General features: G+C 42.1%; 1 long non-coding RNA gene across 4 annotated transcripts in view; it reads left to right on the forward strand.

Moving 5' to 3' along the window:
* LOC125924382 (uncharacterized) overlaps positions 1–17976 on the forward strand; it is a 45643-nt gene that overhangs the window by 4839 nt on the left and 22828 nt on the right. For 3 of the 4 annotated variants that reach the window (XR_007458372.1, XR_007458371.1, XR_007458369.1), the window contains exons 3-4: positions 875–1032; positions 12045–12173. This is a non-coding gene — a long non-coding RNA (uncharacterized LOC125924382). The remainder of the gene's footprint in view (positions 1–874; positions 1033–12044; positions 12174–17976) is intronic. The other variant, XR_007458370.1, reaches the window with a different exon arrangement.

A 17976-nucleotide genomic window follows, 5' to 3' on the forward strand; every position in this document is an offset into this window, starting at 1 on the left:
GGTTCAACTTACAAGTACCAACAATGACCACATGTGCCTATGAGCTCCCTCCACCTACGAGGCAAAAGACAGGGAAACTGAGGCTTTAAATTGCTGAGAGTTACATAGCTATACATTACAGAGTGAAGCCTCAAATAATCGACTCTAGAATCCGAATTATTCATTGTTACCTTGTATCATCTGCTTTTCTCAAGTGATCCTCAGGGCTCTGCCCTACCCTTCCCACCCCCCACTGCCAGCCGTGGGGAACTTGACCAAACTCCTCTGTTATCCTCCTCTCTGGAAAGCTTACCCTCTGCATTAGATCCTCTGTGGTCATAATTTCCCAGATACTGCCTCTTCCTCCTGCCAATCCCTTAGTGGCCATTTTTGTGTGACTCATACACACAAACATACGTGCACATGTACACTAGGCTCTGAAGACACAGGCCACCATGTAGGCTGGGAGGGATGGGGACATTGGGGGATGATCAAGTATACGTGGCTTCTTTGGGGGTGATGGAGATGTTCTAAAATTGAATAGCGATGGTTGCATAACTATAAGAATATCCTAAAAACCATTCAATTGTACATTCTATTTGTTTAATTTACATATGTATTTTGAGAGAGAGAGAGAGAGAGAGAGCAGGCGAGGGGCATAGAGAGAGGGAGGGAGAGAATCCCAAGCAGGCTTGGAGCCATCAGCGCAGAGCCTGACGTGGGGCTTGAACCCACAAACCGTGAGATTGTGGCCTTACCCGAAACCAAGAGTCAGAGATTTAACTGACTGAGCCACTCACGTACCCCTGGATTGTACATTTTAAGTGGATGAATTGTATGGTATGAGAATTATGTCTTAATAAAAAGAGGATATGGATTATGGCGTCTTCAATAGACGGCTGATTCTGTATCTGAGACAGAGAAAACACAAGGCAAGCCCAGAATATCTTATTGTGCGAGAATACAGTGAGATGCTCAAAGAATGGCAGAGGTGAGAAAGGACACAGACTGAAAGCGATCCTTCTGGCCAAGTCTGGGACAAGTGGAGCTTCGGTATGAATAATGCCAGCAATGGATACTAACATTTATATTTTTTTTTCTTAAGTCAGTGGACAATTGAGTAAATGGTGGAGGCCAGTTTCTCCCTGCTGGAGTGGGAGAACACAGATAAGCCAGTGGGGCAGGCAGGTGGGGGGGGGGGGAGGGGGGGGGAGGGGGGGCTGCTGCTAGGATCACTCATGTGATAAAGGAATGGCATTGGAAACATCAGTGTAAACTCACATTTAGCTTAGTATAGATGCAGATGATTACAATAGAAATATTGAGATAAGTGCGTATACATTGGTTAGTATGTACACATATATGTCCTTGCTGTCAGCTAAGATGACCCCGAAGCAATGGCAGCTCAGTAGCAATGAGCACACTTAGTGCCCAGATCTTGGTTTCTAATACCATTCTTCAGTAAAAGTGCTCCTTGGAGAAATGGCTGGTTTTAGGATGGGCCATTATAGAACATTTACAAGATGAGCTTGAAGGATGTTGTAGAGCCAGAAAGTAAGAAAGTGCTAAACAAAACAAAACAAAAACCCACAATCATGGGAATATGTCAAAGAGACTCAGAAACCAAGTGAAAGACGTCCCCAATGGCCAGATGCGGAACAAGTTGAAACAAAATAAATAAATAAAGGAGTGTAGGATTATAAACCAAAGCGGAAAATAAGTATTCATAAATCCCATTGATATAAATAAATGCTTGAATAAACAAATGGGAAAGAAGAGACAGATCTCCAACGCAGAATTGCAAATAACTTACATAGATACTCTGCCCCCGGGGAGGAGGAGCGTAACCACTATTTAAACGTGGGCTGCACACTTCCTCTCCATTCTGCTGTTAAACCCATCCAGTGAATTTTTTAAACTTCAGAGCTGTAGATTGCTGAGATTTCTTAATCAATCACTTATTCTGAGCACATTTCCATTTAAAATTTTGAGCATATTTATAATAGCTGCTTGTCTGCTAATTCATTTAATTTATTTTTTAATTTACATCCAAGTTAGCCTATGGTGCAACAATGATTTCAGGAGTAAATTCCTTAATGCTCCTTACCCATTTAGCCCATCCACACAACCCCCCACAACCCCTCCAGTAACCCTCTGTTTGTTCTCCACATTTAAGACTCTCTTATGTTTCGTCCCCATCTTTGTTTTTATATTACTTGTCTGCTAATTCAGACATCTGGATCATCTTGAGGTCTGTCTCCATAGTTTACATTTTCGCTTGTGCAGAAGCTCTGGAAAGTATGGTTTGCAGGCTCCTGAAGTTCCTCAAGATGCTTTCTGGGGGACTGCAAAGTCAACACCATTTTCATAATAATACTGAGATGTTATCTGTCTCAATGTGTTGACATTGGCATTGATGGTGCAAAAGCAGTTGTCCATAAAACCACTGGCACGTTAGCATGAATCAAGGCAGTAGCACTAAACTGTACTATTGGCTAGTTACTTAAGAATTTCTTTGATAGGAGCACCTGAGTCACTCAGTTGGTTGATTGTCTGACTTCAGCTCAGGTCATGATCTCGCAGCTTATGAGTTCGAGCCCCACATCAGGCTCTGTGCTGACAGCACAGAGCCCACTTCAGATCCTCTGTCCCCCTCTTTGCACCCCTCTCTCAAAAACTAAATACATATTTAAAAAAAGAATTTCTTTGATAAAGCCAGATAAACTATTAGTTTCTTTAAATCTCAACCTTTGGGGGGCGCCTGGGTGGCTCAGTCGGTTGAGCGGCCGACTTCGGCTCAGGTCATGATCTCACGGTCCATGGGTTCGAGCCCCGCGTCGGGCTCTGTGCTGACAGCTCAGAGCCTGGAGCCTGTTTCGGATTCTGTGTCTCCCTCTCTCTGACCCTCCCCCATTCATGCTGTCTTTCTCTGTCTCAAAAATAAATAAACGTTAAAAAAATTTTTTTTTTAAATAAATAAATAAATCTCAACCTTTGAGTACACATCTTTTTAATATTCCTTGTCACAAGATGTGACTCATGCATGAGTCACTTTTGCTGCACAATGAAGCAGATAGAAAAAGTATGTGGTTGATTCAGCAGAACTAGCTGACTCTTTCATGAAACATCATTTCTAATTGAAAGAACAATAGGTTGTGGCATCCGGGTGGCTCAGTCGGTTAAGCATCTGACTCCTGATTTCTGCTCATGTCATGATCCCACAGCTTGTGGGTTTGAGCCCCCCATCAGGCTCTGCTCTGTCAGTGCAGAGCATACTTGGGATTCTCTCTCTCCCTCTCTCTCTGCCCCTTCCCCACGGGGCTCTCTCTCAAAATAAATAAATAAACATTAAAAAAAGAAAAGAACAACAGGCAGTCCCACTGTTCTCTCAAAATTTAGCATTTGATAGATATTTTCTAAAAAAAAAAAAGAGTCATGTGAGTGTATAACTTCAAAGAAAGTGACAATATTTTTTGCCCACAATAAAATTTGAAATTTCAAGTGAAAATTGGAATTTTGAAAAACTTGTATCCACTATCATGAGCATAAGAGTTTCCTGATATGTAAAGATTTGCCTGATGAGATCAGTAATGATATTAGTGAGTTATTTTTTTTTTAATATTGAACAATGAAGTGTGCCAATATTTGAAAGACCTACATAACTCAATGAGTCAGTATTTTATAAATGGCCAAAACTAATGTTGTAAACTGTGCATGAATAAAAGATCCCCATTAAAAGTGCAGTATAAAATAATGGATTTTAATAGAATAGAATGTGAAATATTGCAGACTGTAATACAGCTTCAAATTCCACACTGCAACAAACATTTAAGAAACTAGCACTTGTCAAATTTTAGCATAGTATAAAAGAATATCCACAATTATCTGGAAAGGCTATTAAAATATTTCTATCTTTCCAACCATGGGAGCCACATTATCTTCATAACCTAAACAAAACCAAAATATTGCAATAGGGTGAATGTAGAAACAAATTTAGGAGTCTTGCTCACCTTCCATTAAGACAGACATCAAAGAAATTTGAAAAAATGTAAGCAACACCCCTCTTTTCATTCATTGTTTCTGTTTTGGAAAATAATAGTTACTTTCCACGAATGTGGGTTATTGATGTTAACATACATGAGATTTGTTCTTGGTTTTTTTTGAATTAATAAATACTTTTAGATTTTGTCACTTTTAATTTCTAATGTAAATATCAATAGATACAGTATGCAAAACAAAATCCTGTTAGGATCCTCAGTAATTTTTGAATGTAAAGGGGCCCTCCGTTCAAAAAGTTTGAGAGATACTGCTTTCAATATGGGTCATGTTTTACTGTTTATTCATGTGTGTAATAATTTTGGGTTATATTCTAGACATTATGTGACAGACTATAGACTCTGGATTCTGTCGTTCACCTGAATAGTATGATTATTTTGTTTTAGCAGGTGGTTAACTTATCTGAACATGAAGTCTGCCTCTCTCACAGTGGGCAGTGCTGAGATCTTTCGTTGGTTCTTTTAGCCTTAGCTGTGTTGCTTGGAATCATCCATGCTCATGCATCAAGGGCCAGCCAGAGATTTGGGCAGCATTTACACACATAATTTGGGGCACCTGCTCCGTAGCTCCATCCTTCCTGAGACTTCTCCCTTTATTTTCCAGCTTTTGTGGTTGCCCCAAAGTCTCTCCTCTGATATCTCAACCAGTACATCTGCAGGTGTCTTAGTTTTAGCCTCCATGAATATGCACACCGAGGCTCATCCTCACGCAAAAAGCTGTAAAAGCGGGAAGCTCATGAGAACTGTACCTTTCTTCTGTCAATTCCCCTCCAGTTCCTTCCTGCACTCGCCTCTGCAGTGCCTCCACATGGTTGTTCTGTAAATTTTGCCCCGTGTGAGTTACTCTGCCAATACCGGGACAGAACTCCAAACGAAGGCAGAAATGACTCAGTTGTACTTCTGAGGGGGAAAAAAAAAAACGTTTCCTGTATTTGATATCACAATACCTAGGATCTTTTAGCAAGTTACTTAGAAAATAGAGTCAGCAGGGAAGGGAGACTTCTCTCATTCCTCTTGTACATTTTTTTTTACCATTTACATTTTTTAAACCATATTCAGTGATTCTTTGATCATTTTAAAACAATAAAAAAAGAAAAGGAAGAGAAGTTGAAAATATATTGCATACAGGCACCAGGGTGGCTTAGTCAGTTGAGCATCTGACTCTTGATTTTGGCTCAGGTCATGATGTCACAGTTCGTAGGTTTGAGCCCCACGTCGGGCTCCGTGCTGACGGTGTGGAGCCTGCTTAGGATTCTCTCTCCTCTCTCTGCCCCTCCCCTGCTCTCTCTCTCTCTCCCTCTCTCAAAATAAATAAGTAAACTTTAAAATATGTATATTGCAGAAACTAAGGTCACTTTTTCAGTAACAGCATGGCAAGAGCATGCCCTCTGGATTCAAACTATCTAAGTTTCACCAGCAGCGATCCCTCTTGTTAGCAGTGCAAGCTTGAGCAATGGACCTTCATCTGTAAGACGGGGAAAATAGTATTATTCCCTCTCTACAGTTGTTTGAGGATTAAGTGAGATTACATATATAAAGCGCCGAGTGCTTTATGTTACAAACATTCTGTAAGTATTAGCTGTGATTATTACTACTTTTAAGACACAGTTTCTTTAGCATTGAGCTATGATGTCTAAGACAGTATACATTGAGGTAGGATAAAAAATATTAGGACTTCTGCTTATATCTTACCCCTTTCCATAACTTTTACTTGTGCGTGTTTATGTGCACACACATGGAATTATATGCTTAAAATTTTTTGCCCTCTTCCTGATGGCATGTGTGATTTAAAAAAAAAAAAAATTAGAGACTATTGGCTCAGAGATTTAATCAAAACCCAGAAGCATATTTATACTCTCCAAGAAGCATTTTCATTCTCAAAATGAAGCTTCTTTCATTGGAGACCACAAAATATCTTTAAATCATTAACTAATTATTTTAAGTTTGCCCACCTGTCCTGGGGGATGGGAATATGCCCACTTTGGACTGTGGTCCAAAAAGCCAGTGTGCTACATTTATCTGCAACCCCAGCAGTCAATGAAAGTTCCTTTGTCAAATCCCCAAATCGAGAACAGCGTGTTGCCTGGGATACTTAGTTTATATTAAGCAACCAAATTTATAAATAATTCAGGAAATGAGACAGACTTTGTTTGAATAAGCAACATTCCTATAGACGTGCCCAATAGCAAAACTATGTATGTCATCTCATCTAAAGTCACCTGACAATTATGTATCTCCAAATTAGAAAGCCCAGTTAAGTTAAATGGGGGCTTGGGAGACATGGAAGGAAGACCTGACTTTTAATCCCCATTCATCAACAACAGCGCAAGCCTCTGTATTTCCCCACACATTTGTCACATGTTATGTCTGCGATTGGCTGCCACTCAGGAGGTGGATGCAAGGCACGCACCACGCTGGAGACTTTGTCTTTTTTCTACAAACAGGTCGTGGTAGTAGTTAGGAGAAAGGAGAGACAATGTCAAAGTTTCGCTGGGAGGTAATCATCACATTGAAAGAGAAAGAGAAGGAGAAAGTCCCCCAATATCCTACTTATCACACCGATTGCTTTTTAAACAACCGAGATGTCTCCTTCAAGTACTAGATGCATTGGGGTGTAGAGCCCAAGGGCCAGACAGCCCAGTCTGGAATCCTTGTGATTGATGACAGTGTATCATAACCCAGCAAATGTCCTGGAATCTTCTGGCCTTTAGAGCCCAAAGTCATTTTCAGCCCCAAAGAGAAAGGCAATTTTATCTCCTATTAAATATGAGAGTAAGAACATGTATTTTTAACAGACACATCCCTGTAATGCTGCTGGTGCATGGGTCAGTTGGGGAAAATGTAACCCAGAGACACATACCGAGTTTCGTTATTTGGGGTCGAACACTCTTCTTTTTCAAGTCTGTAGGCCAGGATTGATTTCTAAATTATGTCGAAGAATGTCTCTGGCTCTTCGGGACCAACACCTGATTACTGCTAGATTGTAAGATCCAGGAGCATTGTCCCTTGTACCTCATACAGGCCATAGTATCCCGGGGTCCTCTGTAGTGCCCGAGACAAATTAGATGCTTGAAAATATTTGTTCTTCTTGTTGAACAAATGAAAATAAGGTCTGTGGCTTCCCATGAAGTCAGAACTAGGCTGAACCCCATGCCCCCCAAATTACTTAATTTTAGTAGTATTTCAAGACCCAACATTTTGCTTTAAACTTTTTTTAATTTTTTTTTTATTTATTTTTGAGACAGAAAGAGAGAGCACAAGTGGGGGAGAGGCAGAGAGAGAGGGAGACACAGAATCGGAAGCAGGCTCCAGGCTGCGAGCTGTCAGCACAGAGCCTGACGCGGGGCTCGAACCGGTGAACCGCGAGATCGTGACTTGAGCCGGAGTCGGACGCTAAACCGACTGAGCCACCCAGGCACACCCCCCACACAACAATAGGCTTTTAAGCTAGAATTGTAGAGGATATAGTGTTGATCTGTTACTGTTGTAATAATTCTCACAGTATCAATAATTACATTATTGTTTCTTTAATTATAGCATTTTTTAAACATTTCATTCTTCAGTGGGGTCCATGAATAAAATGACAATATTTAAAGATATTTTTAGATGTCTGAGCTATCTACACGTTCTAAGCTGTTTTTTAGTTAAAAGATTATTTCGACTTTTTACCTTAAATATCACAGATTGCGGTACCTATAAGTGTGTGTGACAGACTTAAATGCTATGATCAGTGTATTCTTCTGCAAGCAATGTGGTATTCATTTAATAATGTGAACTTTCAGAATAAGATTGAGTTGCCCAGGAAGTTCTGCTAGAATTCTGTTGCTAAAAATGTAACAACTAATCATCTCGACATTGTGTGTGCAATCAGAACACAGGGCTCCCGTACCCAGGTACAGAGCTCCAAGAGCTTGGAACACCACTTGTATCATTGATACTATGAATGGTTTTCCGCTCTCAAGTATTGTGTGAGTTTGCAGAACTGATGGGTAATTCACACCTTATGCCGGTGGTTCTCAGCCCCTAGCAGAACAATACAATTACCTAGGAAGCTTAACTAATAATGATGATAATAATACACATGTCTATGCAGTCATCTCTTCCCAAACAGAGGACTGGATATCCTAATTTTGTCCCTTGGGAGGTCTGTTTGTCATCTCTTTGGTATCATTTTACATTGGGAAGTCTCTTTGGTATCCGGTACCATTTTGTATTGAGGTTCTTTTTTCCCCCCACTTCTAGAAACCCTATTTCTGCTGTGTAGTTTATGAAGCCACCTGAAAATGATAAGTCTGAATAGCTCTGATTAGTCCTTGGTATTTAATCAGAATGGAGAAGAGTGGAACCCTCCATTTGGGTATATTGAGTCAATGATGGTCCAGAGGGAAGGAAGTTATGTTCAGTAAGAATATTGACAAATGCCCAGGACCTTTGGTTTCTTTTGTAGAGTATGTATGATCGTTGCCACCAAGTTAAAAAGGTTTCATATCTAAGAACAAATATCAGTTCTTGAACAGTTTTGCCTCAATCATTATACACAAACCCAAGTATCTTCTGTTTAACTGGAAAAGCAAACAATAATTGAAACACTCATGTTGATGACATTTTAACACCATGTAATTAATCACTTTCTCTTTTTTTGAGCTGCCAGTTTTGTTTTCACTGTAGACCTAGATCAGGGAAGGGCAATATCAAAAGAGTCATCAAACATTTAATCACATCAAGATATGAACATATGTCAGAGTTTTCTAAAGATAAGAAATTATTAAAACCAGAAAAGCAAGGTTTAAACTAAGCATACTGATAAGGAAATATAGCTGTTTAGAAATGAGGAACTTTTGTTTAAAATGATTCAAGATGGGGCTCCTGCTGGCTCAGTCGGTTAAGTATCCCACTCTTGATTTTAGCTCAGGTCCTGAGCGTACGGTCCATGGGTTCAAGCCCCGCGTCAGGCTGTGCTCTGACAGTGTGGAGCCTGCTTGGGATTCTCTCTCTCCCTCTCTCTCTGCTCCTCCCCCACTTGTGCTCTCTCTGTCTCAAAATAAATAAATAAACGTAAAATAATAATAATAATAATAATAATAATAGAAATAAAATAAAATAATTCAAGAAATCAGTGCTACAAACAGAACAGCCTCCTGAAACTCTGCTCTTCAGTAGATAAGAGTTAACTGTGGGGTTGTGTCTTCCACTGGAGACAAAGGACTCTTTTGTTGTTTCCTGTTTTCTTTAGAGCACACTGTATATTCAAAGATCAAAGTAATATTTATCTGAACTGTTTGTTCTCTTTATCATTCATAAGCTTTTTCAGTCAAACACATTTTAATGTGCATGTTTATTTATTTAAATACACACAAATGTACATATGTGTAGTTAGATAACAATTTAAAGTCTTAATTTCAGCCTTTTAAAACAAATTAACAGTAGCAAATGTAGGGTAACAGGCAGTATATATCCCACCTACATTTACCGTCTTAATTGGAACTTCACCAAAAGCAAGTATGTATTAATAAGGTGATCGATCATTTTTGTAATCTGTATGCATTTTAATCACCAAAGATTTCAGATGACAATGTTATTTATTAACTTAATATTAGTCCCAGGGGTTAAAATCAAAAGATCTCAAGAATTATATCTAAAGTGTAACATAATCCTCAACTTTAAAAACAAAGAGGTGATGTTTAAAAGTCATACGCAGAGGGGCACCTGGGTGGCTCATTTAGTTAAGTGCCCAGCTCTTGGTCTCCACTCAAGTCATGATCTCACAGTGCATGAGATCGAGCCCCCCCTCAGGCTCCGCGCTCACAGTATGGAGCCTGCTTGTGATCTTCTCCCTCCCTCTCTTTCTCCACCCCTCCCCCACTTGCTCTCCATCTCTCAAAATTAATAAATTTTAAAAAATAGTTTAAAAAATCACATGCAGATAGCAGAAGTGAAATAACCATGTTAAAACAATTTGCATTAATTTTTGGAGTGTACAAAAACCCATTGTTTTTATAAAACAGGAGTTATTTCTTAATTTAGTTAAATGCACATGTTTGTATTTTCATGCCTGAAAATATCGTATGTAAAGAATAATTTATCTGACCCACAAAACCAACAGAGGATATTCATAAGGTTTAAAATAATGAGGTTAGGGGCACCTAACTGGCTCAGTTGGTTAAATGCCGACTCTGGATTTCTGCTCAGGTTGTGATCTCACGGTTTGTGAGTTCCGGCCCCGCATCGGGCTTTGTGCTGTCAGCGAGGAGCCTCCTTGGGATTCTCTCTCTCTCTCTCTCTCTCTCTCTCTCTCTCTCTGCCCCTCCCCTCTTTGTGCTCACTCTCTTGCTCTCAAAAATGAATAAACTTTAAAAACGTAAAATAATGAGGTCAGAGAGAAGATACGCAGCCCTTTTTTAACTCAGAACTGCCAAACTGATATAATTTGCCCAAGAATTCAGATAAAACAGCAATATTTCTCCTGCAGCTTTTAATACAATTTATATACCTCTGCACTTACCAACAACATTTTTGAACTTGTTTAACTTACATCTAATAGTATTGATTTCTAAAAGAACTTTTTCTGCATTTTGGGCGGTCCAGGTATGCAGACGCTTCATCATTGTGACAGATTTCCTCTTGGCCACTTTCCTAAGAGAGGGAGTTATGTTGAAACACCAGCACCCTTAAAACCTTAGGAGTTTATTTTGTTAGGCAACCTATTTTGTTGTTGTTGTTGTTGTTGTTGTTGTTGTCGTGCTCGGATCGAGGTTCTATTTACTTTTTAAGCTTTATTTATTACTGAAGTATTTTATTCAGTATTTATTACTGAATTTATTTATTACAGAAGTGTAGCTGACGTACAATATTATATTAGCTTCAGGTGTACAACGTACTGATTGTACAATTCTCTCCATTACCCAATGCTCCTCATGATGAATGTAGGTAGCCCTGCCACCACATAAGGTTATTACAATCTTATTGATTCTACTCCCAATGCTGTACTTTTCGTCTCTGTGACTTAGTTTACAACCGGAAGTTTGTGCCTCTTAATCCCCTTCACCTGTTTCACCCATCCCTCCGCCCACCTCCCCTCTGGCAGCCACCAGTTTGTTCTCTGCATTTCAGAGTCTGTTTGTTGTTTCATTTGCTTGTTTGTTCACTTGTTTTGTTTACTTTTTATTTTTTAATTTTGTAATGTTTATTTTTGAGAGAGACAGAGAAAGAACGCAAGCAGGAGGGGCAGAGAGAGAGGGAGACACAGAATCCGAAGCAGGCTCCAGGCTCCGAGCTGTCAGCACAGAGCCCCACGCGGGGCTCGAACCCACAAACCGTGAGATCATGACCTGAGCCAAAGTCGGACGCTTAACCCACTGAGCCACCCAGGCACCCATGTTTTGTTTTTTAGATTGCACATTTAAGTGAAATCATACGGTATTGTCTTTCTCTGACCTATTTCACTTGGCATAATACCATCTGGGTTCATCCATGTTGTTGCAAATGGCAAGCTTCCATTCTTTTTATGGCTGAGTAATATTCCACTGTGTGTGTGTGTGTGTGTGTGTGTGTACCACCTCTTTATTCATTCATCTATTGAAAGACATTTGATTGCTTCCATATTTCAGCTATTGTAAATAATGTTGCAACAAGCATAAGGTTGCATACATCTTTTTGAATTAATGTTTTTGTGTTCTTTGAGTAAATGGCCAGTAGTGGAATTACTGGATCCTAGGATATTTCTATTTTTAGTTTTTTTTAAGTTTATCTATTTATTTTTGAGTGAGAACCAGCATGCACACATGCACACAAGCAGGGGAGGGGCAGAGAGGGAGGATCCCAAGCAGACTCAAACCCACAAACCATGAGATCATGACCTGAGCCAAAATCAAGAGTCAGGCACTTAATTGACTGGGCCCCCCCGGCGCCCCCTCTGTTTGTAATTTTTTAACAAACCTCCATACTGTTTTCCACAGTGGCTGCACCAGTTCACATTCCCATTTTTAATTGACGCTTCTTAACTCTCTCTAGGCCGAATGAGTCCAAGGAACTTCCTGTACTTCCCACTTGGAGAGAAGGGGGAGCAGAAGCCCCCCCAGGGGCACGAGCCAGGTCAGCTGCTGTCACTGGAGAGACATGGCTGGACAGCTGGCGTCACAGGTCTGGCAGAACAGCAGCCGCTAACCCCCAGTCTGTATCCATGGCCGTGCTCCTTCGCCCATAACCCATCCACCATCACTGGCTCTCTTTACCTCCTCTCATAACCGCATCTCTCCCCTGTCGGATGAAAGGCTCGCTCCCTTGGATAGCTGTTAAAATGGCTTCCTTGTTAAGGGAACGTGTCTTTGTTTAGCCCTTATTATCAAAGGAGGTCTTCCTTGATGTTCTAAAGTTTCAGGAACGCAGTTCGCCACTTCCGTGACATACCGTGTTCTCGTCCAACTGGTGCACTGCCATCTGAGTTACGTCGCCCGTGACCTATTACACAGCTCCAAATGGTTGCTTTAAGATACAAATCGGGCCGTATCCCCCCCCCCCCCCCATCGCTTGGAAATGTTGTGATCTTTGGTTGTATTGCTCTATCCTTTCGCCAACAACTTGTCAGTTTATTTTGTTTGTTTTTAGTTTTTGAGAGAGAGATAGCGAGCGCGAGCTCAGGGAGGGGCCAAGGAAGAGAAAGAGAATCTTCAGCAGGGTCCATACTCAGCACAGAGCCCAACACGGGGCTCTGTCCCATGACACTTAGATCGGGAACTGAGCTGAAACCAAGAGTCGGACACTCAACCGAGGGAGCCCCCCAGGCACCCCAACTTCTCAGGTTATAGTCTGTCAATTTGCAGACCAAATTTTTTTTATTTTTTTTAATATGAAATTTATTGGCAAATTCGTTTCCATATAACACCCAGGGCTCATCCCAACAGGTGCCCTCCTCAATGCCCATCGCCCACCCCCCATCAACCCTCAGTTTATTCTCAGTTTTTAAGAGTCTCTTATGGTTTGGCTCCCTCCCTCTCTAACTTTTTTTTTCCTTCCCCTCCCCCATGGTCTCCTGTTAAGTTTCTCAGGATCCACATAAGAGTGAAAACATATGGTATCTGTTTTTCTCTGTATGGTTTATTTCACTTAGCACAACACTCTCCAGTTCCATCCACGTTGCTGCAAAAGGCCAGATTTCATTCTTTCTAATTGGCACATAGTATTCCATTGTGTATATAAACCACAATTTCTTTATCCATTCATCAGTTGATGGACGTTTCAGCTCTTTCCATAATTTGGCTATTGTTGAAAGCACTGCTATAAACATTGGGGTACAAGTGCCCCTGTGCATCAGCCCTCCTGTGTCCCTTGAGTAAATTCCTAGCAGTGCTATTGCTGGGTCATAGGGTAGATCTATTTTTAATTTTTTGAGGAACGTCCACACTGTTTTCCAGAGTGGCTTGCAGACGAAGTTTTGGTATTGTTTAGGACTCCGTGTAAAATATGTTGTAATTATGTTTTCAGCCATAGCTTGGAATGGAGCCAACTTGTTATCTCCCCAATCTTTGGTTGACCGTGGTCTTGTAGCGGCAGGTGAAGAATGGGGGCCTTCCAGGCAACCCGGGTATCAGCACGGCACCAAGACAGGGATGCCCCAGGGCCCAGGGGCATCCCCTCCAGGTCCCCGCCTCCCCCATCCAAGTTTGTCACCGCCAGCAAGCCCCCTCCTGGGGAAGTTGTGTCTTCCCACAGGAATGGCGTGCCGCGGGTTCTGGGTCAGCCTGCTCTGTGCTGTACCTCTTTGTTTTATAGGGGACTCGGGTCCCCCCAAGTCTGGTTAGTTAGTATTTTCCAGGTTGTTGTAACACTCAACACACTGTCAGAGCACACACACGTGTGTGTGTATGTGCATGCATGAAATTGGTGTCTATTTAGATCCAGACTGGAACACACTTTTAGCCCCAAAGCCTGCTTGCCGACATGAAGCAGGGGTAAGAAAACATGGTTATCAAAAATAGCAACTTCAAAAGGATGGGACAGTGGGAGAGAGTGAAGGGCTCGCGTAGCTCGCTCACAGGCCATTTTGCTGCTGTGAGGGTGCTCATTCTAGGTTCCTGGGTCTTTCCACAACCTCACAGAGGGGTTGCCGGAGGCGAGAACACGTATCCCCAACACCTTAATGCACCATTGGCTTCGCGTGGTTGTCTTGTCTTGTCAGAAAGAGAGCCATTATTTTTATGTTTCCTGTACAACATCTGGTCCTAAAACCCTCTTCGGATGATGTCCAAAAGTTCTTTTGCTCTTTGGCTCTTCAGATCTTTTTTCCCCCTCAGCCACTTTCCATACTTTTTCTTCCAGGTCTGTAATAAGTGACAGAGTTTTGGTTTTTGTTCATTTGTTTGTTTTTATGATCAGTCAGTCCCCAAAGTTTCCCAAGAAGAGGGGGAAAAAAAGAATTAGAAGGAGCCACTACAACCCTATTAGGATGATTAAAATAAAAACCCCAACGACGCCAAGTGCTGACAAGGATGTGAGGCAGCAGGAACCCCATGCATCCTGGGGGTGCAGGACGGAGCACAGCCCCCAGGAGGGGGGCTCAATAGTGTCTCCAGAGTTCAACATACACTTAGTGGATGCCTGGGAGTCCCACTGCTGGGATTTGACCCTCGAGAAATAAAACATTCTGTTCACACAGAAACTTGTAGAAGCTTTAGCCGTAATTGTCAAACACTGGACACCGCCCAGTGTCCTTTGGCACAAGAAAGGATGAGCGACCATTCCACGGGGTTATGCCCGGCAGCGAGAAGGGACTCACAACTGACACGTTTGGCACCCAGGGTCCATGTCGGGGGCCTGGCGCCCAGAGAAAGAAGCCTGGCTGCGGGCGTCAAGGGTGACGTGATTCCCTTTGTCAGACAGTCTTGGAAAGACAAAACTACAGTGACCAAGTGGCTGAGAGCAGGATCTGTTTTTTCTCTCCCTCTGTTAACTCATTATGTTTTCCTAAGATTTGATCAGACTCTTCACTTCTTTAGTCTCACCTGGTGTAAGTTCCTCGGTTTTGTGATCGGTGACCGGGCCACGAGCAGTATTTTTGGGTTTGCGGGTCATACTCTGTGCCCTCGACCATGGCGATCCTCTTTCTGCCCCCAGGCAGAGTCGGGGAGAAGGTGGGGTAGGCAGGAGCCATCTGGGGTCAGCCCCCAGGCCCTGCTCCGGCTGACTTCGGCCTTGCCCACACTCCTCACAGCTCACCAACCCCGGGGACATCTCCTTCGCCTTTGGGTTTTCTGGGTTGTCTTTTCTCTTTAGATTTGATCAGGCTTCCATTGAATTTTTGGCCTGGATTTATTTCCTAATCTCTTGCTTAAAGCCTTTCTAATTGTAAAAACTCGTCAGTTTTCTCAGTCTCCTAGGTTGGAGGTCTTCCTTTTAAATACTGCTTTCATGCCAGAGAGCATTTCTGCAGTGTAACCTGGTTTTTCCCGTGCACTTAGTTGGGGTTCATCCCATAGTCATCGCCTGCTGGACACCACCAGTCAGGTGGTCCAGGCAAGCGGCCCCGGACATCCCAGCACAGAAGGACAAATTAAGCCGCTCCAAGCACTTAGATCATTAAGTCAGTTAAGACACACAGGGAGGAGCAAAGGGAAAGAAATAGGGTTCACTAATGGTCTCAGGGCTGGGTGCAAGCAGGTGGGTGGGGATTCACTCCCTGAATCCTCGATATGCTATGTTAATGTCACCTGTGTGTCTGTCTGTCTTTGCTGCGTGAACCATGCCAGCCTTGTTGTCACAAGGGCCAGATGGACGTTTGAACAAGGAGACCCAATCCGGAGAGGTGCCCACAGCCAGGCACCCCTGTCCCCATCACTGTTGCCAGCCAGCTCTCTATTGTGAGCAGCTCCACAGCTCGGGGTTCTATTTGCATTTCTTAGACTGAGGACACAGAGGGCCAGACAGGGTGGTCGAATGAAAACCTCATGAATATTTAGAGTCACGAACCGCAGGTACCTCTTAGTCTTTCCGTTCCCTCTGTCTGTGTTTAACACACACATGCTCTGCTTGCGAACTTATTTTTAACACATCCTAGGAATGCTGCCGATGGCTTTCATTCTACTTGCGGATACCTATCCGACTTAACACCTTTCCCCTTGTCTTGTTTTCTCGTCTTCTATAGCACTGTTGGCTAGTAACAAATAAGACCAAAAATAAAAAATGCCCTATGCTACCCCCCCACCCAACCTGTTGAGAAAAGGGTGTGGGCGTGGGAGAGTCAACATCCATGTTGGTGTTTTCAAGCGTTTTCCTCTCTCCCTCTGATCCCTGGTGTTAGGGCCGTTAGCCCTGGCTGTTAGCAAACGGGGTTTTCCTTCTGCAGCCAAATGGACCTCCCGGTATCAGGCTCCAGAACAAGACCCACTTCCTCAGTCACCGACAGAACTGAACAGCTACTGGAGCTGTCATAACTGTTGGCCTCCCCATCTTTGGGGGACCTGGTGTCCTACGGCCCAAGGCATGGAGGAGTGGAGAAGGCCCACTTCTGTAGATAGGTACCCCCCCCAAAGAGAGACGGGAAAGGAAGGGGCCAAGCCACTGACCCTTACGTCCCTTGCCCCAAATGACCAGTCAGACTCTTCTTACTGTAAAGTGAAAATTCAGAAAACCACAAAAGACGAATATATGACGTAAGGGCATTGTTGTTAGATATATACTAGAAAGCACTAACCAAGTCAAGAAACCGAGAGTGGCCATCCAACCTGGAAGCTTCTTCTGTATGTCCCCTGCCACCTTCAGTAGCCACCGCAGTAACAGAACCACCGTCCTGACTTTGATGATAATCAGTCATATGAGCCCTTTTTTCCTCCGTGGGGCAAGCAGAGAGTAGAAGGGGCCCAGAGTGTCACTCCAGTGAGATCCTTCCACGTGGAAACCGGAAGAGTGACGTAAGGAAGTGTTTTCTCCCAGCCTCTGGCCCTTAGTCACCAGGGAATCTTCTCAAACTATATTATTCCTGGGTGGTATCTTGTTGATTACTATGTCTATTTAAGTATTGAATTTATTGCCTTAAAATAGCACTAAAGTCCCAATTTCTGACACTTAAAATATTTAGCCCTAGCTTTCTTTGTAAGAGTAAGAGTTGTAAACAGTCTTATCTCTATAAATGTATATTTACCATACACTGAGTTCTCCCCTCTTCTGGCCCTGGGTCTCCTCAAGGTGCTTCGTACCTACTCAGTCCTTATATGGGCTACTATTTGACGAATGCTTTGGGATGGGAAGATGACATTTATTTGCTTTCACCCTCAAAGTCACCATCTTCTTAAAAATGTTTTCCTTGGCAGTGTATCTACACAAGAAACAAAATTAGTACGATCGAGAAAGAAATTTAAGCTCAAAGAAAAAGCAAATAGATTTAAAATCAGCTGCCTATCATATATGTTTATATGCATTTAGAAATAATCGGATACATACATAAATTACTTAATCTTTATAGTTTAGAAGTGGAAAGCAGCTCAGAGGCTGTGTCATCTAAACTCTTCATTTTTATGGGGGAAGGAAAGTGAAATCCAGAGAACCTGATTCTTGTCAATCAGAATAAATGTTACAAATAGTACCGAGTCCTGACTCTTTCCACTGTATCAAAATAGTTACGCTGACAGTAGAGTTGGCTTCAGCACCACAAAGAAGACGTTAATATGCCGAAGTCTCGATGTGATGCCAACGAGATAGAGACTCATTTTCAAAGCAAATCATTTCTTGAATCTTTTATTGTGAAAATATTGTATTGTAAAAAATTGTATTGATTTTATCGTAAAATCAACCTGTCACCCAGCTTCAATACTTGTTAACTGTATCAGTCAGGAAAGGCTATGTTATACCTCAGTAACAAACAACCTCAGTGGCCTTACAGCAGTTTTTTTTTTTAATATTTTTTTATTTACATTTATTTATTTTGGAGAGACAGAGAGAGAGAGAGAGAGAG

This window comes from Panthera uncia, chromosome D4 (assembly GCF_023721935.1).
Source record: "Panthera uncia isolate 11264 chromosome D4, Puncia_PCG_1.0, whole genome shotgun sequence".
Lineage (NCBI taxonomy): Eukaryota > Metazoa > Chordata > Mammalia > Carnivora > Felidae > Panthera > Panthera uncia.